Source organism: Microtus oregoni, unplaced genomic scaffold (genome assembly GCF_018167655.1).
Source record: "Microtus oregoni isolate MIOR12 unplaced genomic scaffold, Mior012 000035F_ref0000213, whole genome shotgun sequence".
Lineage (NCBI taxonomy): Eukaryota > Metazoa > Chordata > Mammalia > Rodentia > Cricetidae > Microtus > Microtus oregoni.
Window position 1 is genome coordinate 18,638,834 of NW_024543094.1, and position 12,327 is coordinate 18,651,160.

A 12,327-nucleotide genomic window follows, 5' to 3' on the forward strand; every position below is an offset into this window, starting at 1 on the left:
GCTCGGAGGTTAGGAGTGTTTTCCGCTCTTGGGGACGGACCCACATCAGGGAGCTCACAACCACTTGTAACTCCAGCTCCAGGGAACCTGATACCCTTGGATAAGCTTTCCAGTCCATCCCCTATCATATTTAGATTATCAAAAAACATGTGTGACAGGCTGTATTTGGCAATAAATACATATCTACAAATACACATACGCATGCAGTAACAACTGATGGAAAAAGAGGCCATGATTTGAAGAACAGGAAAGGGTATATGAGAGGGGTTGGAGGGAGGAAAGGGAAGAGGAAAGTTCTCTAATTAAAGTACAATTTTGGTTGTGTGGAGATTAAAGGTGGTGTCTTTAATCTAGGAGTTGGGAGGCAGAGGCAGGCAGATCTCTGTGAGTTCAAGGTCAGCCTGATCTACTGAGAGAGTCCCAGGACAATCAGTACTATGCAAAGAAACCCCGTCTTGAAAAACGAAAATAAATAAATAGGTAGATAGAACACAATTTCAAAAATAAATGAAATCAGTAAATAAATTTTACCATGAGATAGCAAAAAGATATGTATATATGTGCTCATAGTCATGTGTGTGCATCTTAGCGTGTGTGCTAGTATGTATGCATGTGTATGTGCATGTATGTGCAAGCCAAAGGGCAACCTCAGGGGTCTTCTCTCAGGGGCTGTCTGTCACGTTTTGTGACTGTTCAGGTAGGCTAGGCCTCAGGTGCTGTCTGTCACGTTTTGTGACTGTTCAGGTAGACTAAGCCGGCTGGCCAGCGAGCCCAAAGGATTTGTTTGTCTTCACCTCCCCAGTGCTAGGATGAACCAGCATGCACCAGCAAGCCTGGATTTTTTTTTTAAATGGGGGGTTCTGGAAATAGAGCACGCTCACCTGACAAGCACTTCATCCACCAAGCCATCTCCCCAGCCCATCCCAGGATCTACTTCTGCGTCCTCTCATTAACCTTTGGCACTGTTTTGTTAATTAATGCCATCCTGCTAGCGAGGAACGGGATGTTTCATTATCATCACATAACAGGTAAACCTTCTGGGTATTACATAAAAAAGAAACGGATTGTCAAAGCACGGTCGGGGTGGAGAATGGGAAATGAGATGTTAGTGGAAGGTTTAACCAAAATGAAGGGTGCCTGAATGAGCTATACGGAAACCTGCGATTTTCTAAGCCGAGACAAACTCAATTAGAGGGACAGACAACACAAGTGACCTGAAAGGAGATGGGAACATATTCAAGGTCAAAGGTTTATGTGGCTATAGGTGGCCTGAGGCGGGAAGAGGGTAGTGGTTAGACCAAACGAAGGATACACGAAGAATGTCTATGGAAATTGACTAGTTTGTAAGCAAATTAAAAATATTTTTTTAAAAAAGACTTGGAACAGAAGTTCACTTTATGGGAGGACACTGCTGTTCCCAGAAGACCTGAGCCGTTAATGAAAATCTCCATGCCAATCACATGTTATCTCCCTATGAGTACTGGTGATGAAGGCCTGAGAGGCTCCCTAAGTTACACAAGCTGTTGTCTGTCAGTGGAGACTGCTCATATCTTTCCAGCCACCCTGGATCTGAAGACTCACACAGAAACTATAGTAATTACAACACTGTTTGGCCAATAGCTTCATATTTCTAGCTAACTCTTACATCTTAAATGAACCCATTTCTATTAATCTGAAAATCACCACAAGACTGTGGCCTACCAGTAAGACTCTGGCTCGTGGCTGGCATCTTTCTCCTTCAGCAGCTACATGGCTTCTCCCTGACTATGCCTACTTTCTTTCTATATCTCTGTTTGGATTTCTCACTGGGCTTTACTCTACTAAACCATTGGCCGAAACAGCTTCTTTAATAACCAATGGTAATAAGACACATTCATAGCACACAGAGGGGAATCCCGCATCAATAGCATTACTCCTGGTTGCCCATTATAGCTAGATAGTAAGACTCTTGCTAAAGATACCTCTCACCTTGGACGCAGGCATAAAGAAATCAATCTCAAACTGACCAGGAACCCCCGAGCCTGCTAACTAGCTTACATAGTGTCATAAATGCTTACAGGCTTCTTGGGGGGAGGGGCATCAATGTCTTTTTTGTTGTTGTTGTTGTTGTTGTTGTTGTTGTTGTTGTTTGGTTGGTTGGCTTGTTTTGTTTTTCAAGACAAAAGGGTTGCTCTGTTTAACAGCCCTAGCTGTCCTGGAACTAGCTCTTGTAGACCAGGTTGGCCTCGAGCTCACAGAGATCCGCCTGCCTCTGCCTCCTGAGTTCTGGGATTAAAGGCATTGTACCACTACCACCTGACTTTTTAATGTTTTTCTTTCTTTTTTTCATCAACGTCTTACTCAGCATTGGACTATATAGGCTATGATACCGAGAGACTGGCAACATATGCCCATTGGTGTAGCTGTGGTTGGTATAGTTGTGGCATGGCAGTTATAAGGGTATAAAACTGCTTTCTGATTCGATCTGAAACTTGCTCAACTGGAGGACTTTCCTGTAAACCAGGCCAAATGCTCAAGGTTGAGGGGATCATGGGCCCTAAGGGGCACCTACTCTGTGGTTCGCTGAGCAGTCATGTTCTCAAACTGCCTTCTAAATCCCCATGTTTATACCAAGAGATACATGCTGCTCCCCACTGTGGTTTAAAGAGAGGCTTCCTTTCGTAGCAGGTACTTGCAGAGACCTCCAATTGGTCCAAAAGCCAAGTCGAGATACCTTGAAGTGTCTGGCCTTGGATAGGTTATTAATATCAACCTCCACTATCCAAAGCACAGGGAACTTCCTAGAAAGAATGGAGGGAAGTATGTAAGAGCCAGTGGCTGAAGAGGAGAGCTATGAACGTGACTTCTGGATAGAACACGCCTGGGCTTCCATCGGCTCACAGCAGCTGTGGGTACCTACACAGAAGAGATCTCTCTTGTCAGTTGATGGCTGATGAGAGAAGGCCAATGTCCTTTGGAGCTGTTCTCACTGGCAGATTGCTGATGTCCTCAGGGGATGGCCCCAACCCGTATGCACACAGACAGCACTAACTGGACTCAGGGAATTAGTAACAAACCGAAGAGGACATGAAGGCAAGAGGAGAGGGTGCATTTATACACTGCATAAATGTGTTGAATTATCAAAGAATAAAGTTATTATTTAAAATATTAATTGGTTGTATAAACCAATACACTCCCCACCCTTGGAGGCAACTACATGTTCAAAGGTGAAAGTAAGAGCCAAGTGGCCAGCCTTGTGAATTTGGCTTCTCCACATTTAATGTAGCATTTATAAGATTGTCCAGCAGAGGGCAGTAGTTGTTTTCCTCTGGATTGAAATCTTACTGAGAACTTCCTTCAGGTTACTTGATGGGAAAAATCGCTTTTGCTGCTGTTGTTGGTGCTGGGGCTTGAACCTAGTACCTTGCTTGTGCTAGGCAAGCACCCTACTGCTGAGCTGTATGCCCTTTCGCTTTTTAATCTTGAGAATAGAAACAACCAATTTAGCTTGTCATGCAGTCAAGTTATTTAGATGGCCACAAAGGAGAAGGAATAAACACAATTGCTTGCTGATTTTGATTTTCGGGGTAGAACCAGCGGCCCGTGTAGCCTGCTGTTCATATGGTTCCTTGGTTTTCAGCCTGGGGTGGGGACTGCAGAAGGACTTCTCACCCTCGGTCGGCAACATGGACCTTTGGGGCCAGAGAGTCGTCGGTTTGGGGTGCGGGCGTGCGCACTGTGGTCGGTAGAACAGTGTTTCTAACTCCACCCATGGAGCTTCATTCGTCGCTACAGCTGAATAACAAAGACGTATATATATATTTATATTTACAGTGGAAGGAAATGCTGACTGTGAAACCTCACAGGGCCCATAAGGGCACCCTTCAGTTCTGGCACTGTGTGGTGCCACTGACTTTACTTTGGTGAGAATGTATATGATAAGTACCCGCTTGACCTATGTGCAATTTAGGTTAAACAAACATTTAATACTGGAAGGTAAAAACATTCCAGTTACGACTCTCGCTGATTAGGGGGCCAGCAGTATACTCATATACTCACAGAACACACATTTTAAACATCCCAGCCTATGTGGGGGGAGGGACACCTGAATAAATATTGCTCAACTTTTGGTTTACATACTACATTAACTCCAGATCATGAGAATGGACCCACAGAATAATCTATAGCAAGTGAGCCTCTCCAACACCGCAGTTGGTGTGTTTGTAGTGTTTAATGGCGAGGTTTGTCTACACTGTCACGGGGGCGGGTGGGGCCCCATGAGCACTCTTTCGGGGTCCTCCTTGAATTTCAATGGGAGCAGAAGCGGGATTGCTTGGGTCGCTGCCACGGTTTGAGTTTGAACAGCTTTGTTTTTGGTTTGATTTCTTGACAAAGCCCTTTCAGGGGAGGGACTCCATCAGGCCTGGCTGCTCCGTTGAGCTTCTTGACCTTTCTTGGTTGTCTCTGCTGCTAATAGGTTGTTTTCTCCACCATTGACTTTGACTTCCCGTAGCCTGTTTCACGCTCCGTATATACATACATATACATACATACATATGCATGCATACACACATGCATCTATATTGTGCACACATTTATATGGTTTGATTATTCGGATCTTACATTTCTGTCCTCTAAGCTCTTTCCTTCTGCCTGAATGTCCCTCCTGTGCTCCCCCCCCACACACACATGGAAGTGCTGGGAATTGGACCCAGTACCCCTAGAAGAACAGCCGGTGCTCTTAACCTCTGATCCATCTCTCCAGCCCCTGTACATGTCTTATTCTATGTATGTCTCACATATGCACTGAAAGTGGGAAAGAGAGATGACGCTGCCACTGAAAGGCTGCCCAGTGAGGATGAAAGTTCCTTTCCTGAGACAAGGGCCAGAGTAGCATCAGAATGGCAAGGAGGCTGCAGGTGAGATGCAGGGTGGCAAGGGCCAGGAGAGAAAAAGGTTGGACTGTGTTATCTGGACACTGACCAGACACACCTGCTCTGTGTCTGTGTGGCCGTGGGGGCGGGGGTCCAGCTTTCTGTTGTAATCACCCCTCAAATTAGAGTCATCCTTGCTCAGGAAGGATGCCATTTGCCCAGGGATCCAGCCCAGAGGTAATGAGTTCCGAACACCCACACAGACCCATCCACACGTGCCAGGAAAAGTCACAGAGGAACCAGAGAGAGTAGGGACAAAACAGCAGGAAGCCAGCCTGAAAGAAAAGAACCTGGCAGGCAAAGACCACGAGCTTGCCTCCATTCCTTGTGGGGACCAGAAAGTAAGCAACTTGCTTCAGACGCCAAGTTTGCCCTGAGCCACGTGGACCAGCTGTGGCTGCGAGTCTCGCTCAGTTGGCCTGCTCGGGAAAGCGGGGCTGTTAGAGCCAGTGGGTGACAGGCTAGAGGGTTAAAGGGGGAAGATAGAGAGTGGAGACAGGGTCTCTTGATCAAAACCGAAGCCCATTGATATGTTTACTCTCACTAGTCCAGCAATTCTCAACCTGTGGGTCAAGACCCCTTTGGGGACCACAGATCAAATATCCTGCATACCAGATATTGACAATATGATTAATGACAGTAGCAAAATTACAGTTATGGAGTAGCAACGAGATAATCCTTATGGTCAGGGTCAAACAGGAGGACCTGTGTTAAAGGGTTGCTGCAGCATCGGAAAGGTGAAAACTGCTCTAGCCAAGGGCCCTTAGATCCCCTGCCTCCGCCGTGAGAGGCTGGGATTGCAGGAGGGGGACCATGCCTACCCAGCATTTGAGTGGGTTCTGGGGATCTGAGCTGGAATCCTCACGTTTACACAGCCCCAGGAACTTACATTCTTCTCATGTTCCTGAGTCGATGCTTATTATAGCAACACTAAAGGAATATTACCTATACGTGAGTTTCAGTTTGCTTTCTGTAGCCTTCCAGGAAGTGACTACATTAGCAATTTTCCTCTGCAAGATGAATTTACATTTAATAACCCTCCTCCACGTTTATGTTTGTTTTGTCTTGTCCTCGGTTGCTTTTAATAAAGGGGTAGTAATCCCAGCCCACTCCGTTTGTTTGCTTATTTTTAACCGGGGCTTTGATTTCACAGCCCGGCTGTGTTGATGTTGCCCTTGGCCTCCTCCCAGAGAATGTCGGTGCCGACAGAAAAGGCTGGGTGTCTGCTGCCCTCTTTGCCCTTAGGTTATTTGATCTCCGTGTCTAAGGATGTCCTCTACTCTAGACACCAACAACAGAGACCTGCAAGGGGATCTCTGAGTCTGCTCCCTGCTGAACTGGACGCTAAGGTGAACAGGAAAACACCAAATGGGGTAAGGCAAAGGGTGAGGGACTTCCCCAGAGACTCAGGAGACTACAAACACCAACTTCAATAGCTATGAGAAACTAGTTATGACTAAAACCAACGTGGAAGAAAGGGACACGACCTTGCTGCTTAAGCTTCCCGACAGGAAGAGATTTGAAATGAGACTCTTGAAAAAGAAATTGCTTGAAGATGAGGTCTATTCTTTTGTATCGCCTTGAGCGCCACAAATAAAATAGACCTACGCACCTCATTTATAATGATGGTATTTCAAACTCTGCCCCAGTTAAAAGAGACGTGAGTGTCTGCGTGGGTGGTTATCAGTCAATCTTACACACACAGTCTCTGCTTTCTCATCATTGCTCCCTCCACCTCATCTGATGCAGGTCTCCAACTTAACAAAGAAGCTGCAATTCTGTTTTTTGTTAGACTTCCACATAGGATTTCAGCGGAAAACATACATAGCTACTTTAGAGGTTCTTTTAAATTTTTTATGTGCTTGCATGATGCTCCCGAAAGAAAAACACCTTAGAAGGAGAAAGAAATCACCAGTTGAGTTCTTCTTCAGGTCTGGGCCTTTTGATCCTACTATGTTGCCAAGACGTCTATGTCTGACAAGCTGGCTTTGAACAAGCTGGACATGAAGGGGAAGCGGGTCGTGATGAGGGTGGACTTCAGTGTTTCTATGAAGAACAACCAGATAACAAATAACCAAAAAATCAAGGCTGCTGTCCCAAGCATCAAATTCGGCTTGGACAATGGAGCCAAGTCCTTGAGAGCCACCTGGGCCAGCCTGATGGTGTTCCCATGCCTGACAAGTACTCCTTAGAGACAGGTGCCGTGGAACTCATCTCTGCTGGGCAAAGATGTTCTGTTCATAAAGGATTGTGTGGGCCAACCCAGCAGCTGGCACTGCTTTCCTGCTGGAGAACCTCCACTTTCAGGTAGAGGAAGAAGGGAAGGGAAAGGATGCTTCTGGGAACAAGATTAAAGCTGAGCCAGCCAAGACTGATGCTTTCCAAGCCTAACTGTCCAAACTTGGGGATGTCTATGTCAGCGATGCTTTTGGGACTGCACACTGAGCCCATAGCTCCATGGTGGGTGTGAATCTGCCACAGAAGGCTGGTGGATTTTTGAGGAAGACAGAGCTGAACTACTTTGCCAAAGCTTTGGAGAGTCCTGAGCGACTCTTCCTGGCTATCTTGGGAGGAGTAAAAGTTTCAGACAAGATCCAGTTGATCAATAATATGCTGGACAAAGTCATGAGATGATCCCTGGTGGTGGAATGGCCTTTACCTTTCTCAAGGTGCTCAACAACATGGAGATTGGCACTTCCCTGTGTGATGAAGAAGGAGCCAAGATTGTCAAAGATCTCGTGTCCAAAGCTAAGAAAACGGTGTGAAGATTACCTTGCCTGTTGACTTTGTCACTGATGACATATTTGATGAGAACCCAGGACAGGCCCAGCTGCTGTGGCCTCTGGTATACCTGCTGGCTGGCTAAGCTTGGACTGTGGTCCTGAGAGCAGCAAGAAAGATGCTAAGCAGATTGTTTGGAACGGACCTGTTGGGGGATTTGAATGGGAAACTTTTGCCAGGGGAATCAAGTCCCTTACGGTCTTGGGGCTTGATGCAGCCTTAGAGGTTTCATCACTATCACAGGTGGTGGAGACGCTGCCATTTGCTGTGCCGAATGTGATGCAGAGGATAAAGTCAGCCGTGTGAGCTCTGGGAGCGGTGCCTGTCTAGAGCTCCTGAAAGGTAAAGTCCTTCCTGGGCTGGATGCTCTCAGCAACCTTTAGTGTTTTCCTGCCTTTGGATTCCTGTGCACAGCCCTGAAGTCAACTTAGTGTCTGCATTTGGTGTTAGTGCAAGATTCAGCTAGTGGCGGAGATGCAGCGCCGGGAACCCTTGGACATTTGCACAGCATCTCAGCTCGTCCTTACTGCGCTGGGATTTGTCTGCATCCTTCAAGATCCCATTGTAAATCCTGAGTGACTAAAACCATTGTGCGTTCTAGACTGCATCTCTTTATAGTCTGCCTATAAAAGAGAGTGAGCTATGAAAGCTCAGTTATCTCTGAGTAGCCGATGGTTTCTTTGTCACTGTTCATGACTCAGCATGGAAATACGATGAAATTCCAGCTGTAGGTTTGCAGAAGTGGACGATCTATTAATAAAGAATCACCAGTTGAAGGGTCAGAAAACTCCCTATGGACAGAGGTAGAGCATATTAGCTTCTGGTTGCTGCTATGACCAATAGTTGCAAGCTTAAAGACTTAACCGCTGAGATCTGCATGGCCTTCCAGTCCTGGAGGTCAGAAGCCTGGAGTGGGTTTCACTATCCTGTGAAGGTGTGGACAAAGCTGCTGCATTCCTTCTGGAAGATGCAAGAGAAATAATTACGTTTCCTTACCTCACCCTTGACCAGCTTCTAGAAACTGCCAACATTCTTTTCCTCAGGAATCAACTGGCAATTGCATCATTCTACCTTCTGTTTCCTGGTCACACCTTATACTCAAGCCTGCCTCCCCTTGACAATGATCTTGGGGTTACATCAGACCCCCCCTGCATAACCCAGGCAGTCTCCTTACACCAGGAGCCTTCACTTAATCATTTGTAAAAGTTTCTTCTGCTAAGTAAATCAGCACAATCACAAGCTTGGGGAATTAAGATGTGGAGAGGGTGTGTGTGTATCTATCTCTACAGCTCTCAAGCCCTTGCTGTCTCAACCATTCTCCTGGGAGATCCAGGGTTCAAGGTCATCCTAGAAGTTCCAACACAGCATCAGAGGACTTCCTCTAGAAGTGGTCACTTACCATTGTAATCTGCACACATCTGATGCCCTCCATAGCCTTCACCCACAGCATGGCCTAGAGTGTCAGAAGGAAGGGGCTTGAACCTTGGGGTTAGGGTGCAGCTTGGACAATCTCTGAAAAAGGCTTGGGAGTAGAGTCTTTATCCTTGCATTTTAGCATGCCTGAAGGGAACCGGGGGAAAAAAACATTCTAATATCCAAAAAGCTCTGTGTACACCCCAAGGCATGGTGCCAGCGCCCATTTTTCCTGTTAATCAGAAACAGACAAAAAGACTAAGGCTGAGAAAAAATCAAGCGAGAAGCTGAGCTGGTGGTGTGATCGGCCTTTCTGAGCCAGTGCCAGGGAGGCAGGGTTCACAGGAGTGGCTGGCACCTGGCACTCCCCAGCAGGTGAGTTACCTCCATCTACCCTTCAGAACCCACTAAACCAAAAAGGATTGACTACTAAGGAAACACATGCCAAGAATTCCTGCCAGTCATTCTGTTTCACAGAACCTTTGTGAGTCTCCTACCACACCCAGCTGAGTTCAAGAAGTTAGTCAGCCACAAAAGGAGGAGCCAGGTGGGAGAGGCCATGACAGAGATGTGTTTACTATGCTCACCGAAGCAAGCCTCACCCACACCTCCCAGCTACAGATAAACAGGAAACTGGAGCCAGTGTTCAGAACCCCGGAGAACTGGGGCAAGTCTCCAGAGAATGGCTGTGGAGAAGGCGATTAATGATGAGCAGTGGATGATGGGAAATTCTTCCAGTGAAGACTGTCACCTGGGGAAGGGGTGATCCCTCTGTGAGAGCCGTTTCTTGTCAGGAGACACACTTGCACGTTCTGAGCATGTGATCTGCCCAGGCAGCAGGGCCTCACGTGGAGTTTAAAGACCTGCAGTTGATAGCTTGACTTTTGTTTAGTTTTTTCATTTTATACTGGGCATTGTAAAGTGTGCACCTGGCTCTCTGGGTACACCTTGCATGTGCTTTTGTAGGACAAAGTGTTAAGGAGATAAGAAACACCAGGTTCTTAACTTACAAGATAGGTGGCTGCCAGAGTCCTTCATCGTACAAAACTGAGAGTTTTTCTCATCCACTCATGCTTCCTTACACAGAGAGAGAGAGAGAGAGAGAGAGAGAGAGAGAGACAGAGACAGAGACAGAGAGACAGAGAGACAGAGACAGAGGAATAGAACTAGACAGAGAAAGAAAAATTCCTCTATACAACTGATCACACCAATCTGAAGTACATGCAGGTGAAGGCATGCAGGTGAAGGCATGCAGGTGACGTGCATGCAGGTGAAGTGCATGCAGGTGAAGGCATACAGGTGAAGCCATGCAGGTGAAGGCATGTAGGTGAAGTGCATGCAGATGAAGGCATGCAGGTGAAGGCATGCAGGTGAAGGCATGCAGGTGAAGTGCATGCAGGTGAAGTGCATGCAGGTGAAGGCATACAGGTGAAGTGCATGCAGGTGAAGGCATGTAGGTGAAGGCATGCAGGTGAAGGCATGCAAGTGAAGTGCATGCAGGTGAAGGCATGCAGGTGAAGTGCATGCAGGTGAAGGCATGCAGGTGAAGGCATGCAGGTGAAGGCATGCAGGTGAAGTGCATGCAGGTGAAGTGCATGCAGGTGAAGGCATACAGGTGAAGTGCATGCAGGTGAAGGCATGTAGGTGAAGGCATGCAGGTGAAGGCATGCAAGTGAAGTGCATGCAGGTGAAGGCATGCACGTGAAGGCATGCAGGTGAAGTGCATGCACGTGAAGGCATGCAGGTGAAGTGCATGCAGGTGAGGCATGCAGGTGAAGTGCATGCAGGCAAAGGCATGCAGGTGAAGTGCATGCAGGTGAAGGCATGCAGGTGAAGGCATGCAGGTGAGATCAGACCGTGGTTTGTAGATACTGAGTGCTCATGCAGGTGAGATCAGACCGTGGTTTGTAGATACTGAGTGCTCATGCAGGTGAGATAAGACTGTGGTTTGTAGATACTGAGTGCTATTTGGATGCATTTTAAAGAAATACTTTGGTCCACACCTCATGGAGATAAAAATGTACATTTTCATCATCACCCTACTTCTGGAGAGGAGCAGAACCCCAAAATCGGTCTGAATTTTTGGGATGAAAGTTCTTGAACCACCTCAATAACTGCTTTCAGAATATGATGCTGAAAGTCAGGCAAAGTGGCGCACACCTCTAATCCCAGCCCTCCAGAGGCCGAGGCAGGTGGATCTCTGTGAGTTCTAGGCCAGGCTCTTCTACATGGCGGTTTCCAGGAGAGCTAGGGCTAAATAATAGAGAGACACGCCACCCTAATAAAAAAGAAACCGAGAGGAAAGGAAGACCCCTATGGCATCATCGAGCTGTGACTTGGTGATGGAGCACCAGCACAGAAGTGCAGCCATAAGCCCCTGGTTTCCATCCTCAGGACCACACAAAAAGAAGAAAGCAAATGATAATAGTTCACACACAAAGTTGTCAGAAGATGTGAGACTTTATTAAGCTGGACATCAAAACCTTCACTTGCACGCAGGTCATATCCAAGGAAGAGGGTGGAGTGGGAAGCAGAGCTAACAAAGATGGCTGGAGTATCCACTGTGCCTCTGGCTGTCCTTGTGAGCACGTCTGTGCCATTCACAGCTCCTCAGCCCAGACAGGACGGCATCCTCTGGTGTACAGAGCCTGGACTTTCTTTCAATTGTTTTCTAGTAAATTCTATAGCTTAGTGTCAATACTGTGTCTTGGGGTGAGGGGTGCCCTCTGCTCAAAATTGATTTAACCTCTTGGCAGCAAGGCTGCTGTCTGTCCTGGCTAAGCCCTTGCTAAGGAAGTGACTGGCTGTCCAAGGGAGAGGGTGGAGTCAGGAGCAGAGCCAGCAAAGATGCCTGAAGTTTCTACTGCTCCTGCCTGCCACAGGCTCTAGGTATTCCATGAGTAAATGTTTCTCAATGTGCTGTCTGTCTTTGGCTAGTGTCCAGAGTCCTGGGATGGTTGGTTTTGAGTTTTTCTTTAACTTTGTGGGGGGTAGGGTGTCTACAAACCACCATAGCTGTGAGTCTGGCCTCTGAGGGGATCTTTCACAGCTCCCCATCACCCTGTGCTCCTCCACCTGTCTTCATTAGTCTACATTGGCTGTCATCCCTACAAGGCCTCAGAGCCTGGGAGCCACGGTTTGAAGTAGAGAGGGGAACATCAGTTTTCCTTTTTCATTTGTTTTGTTTTGTTTTCCTTTTAGAGTCACACTATGTAGCCTT

The 12,327-nt window shown here is 47.0% G+C and overlaps 1 pseudogene; it reads left to right on the plus strand.

Moving 5' to 3' along the window:
- The first annotated feature begins 6,883 nt into the window (after window positions 1-6,883).
- On the plus strand, window positions 6,884-8,077 carry LOC121432739 (annotated as a pseudogene).
- Window positions 8,078-12,327: the final 4,250 nt, after the last annotated feature.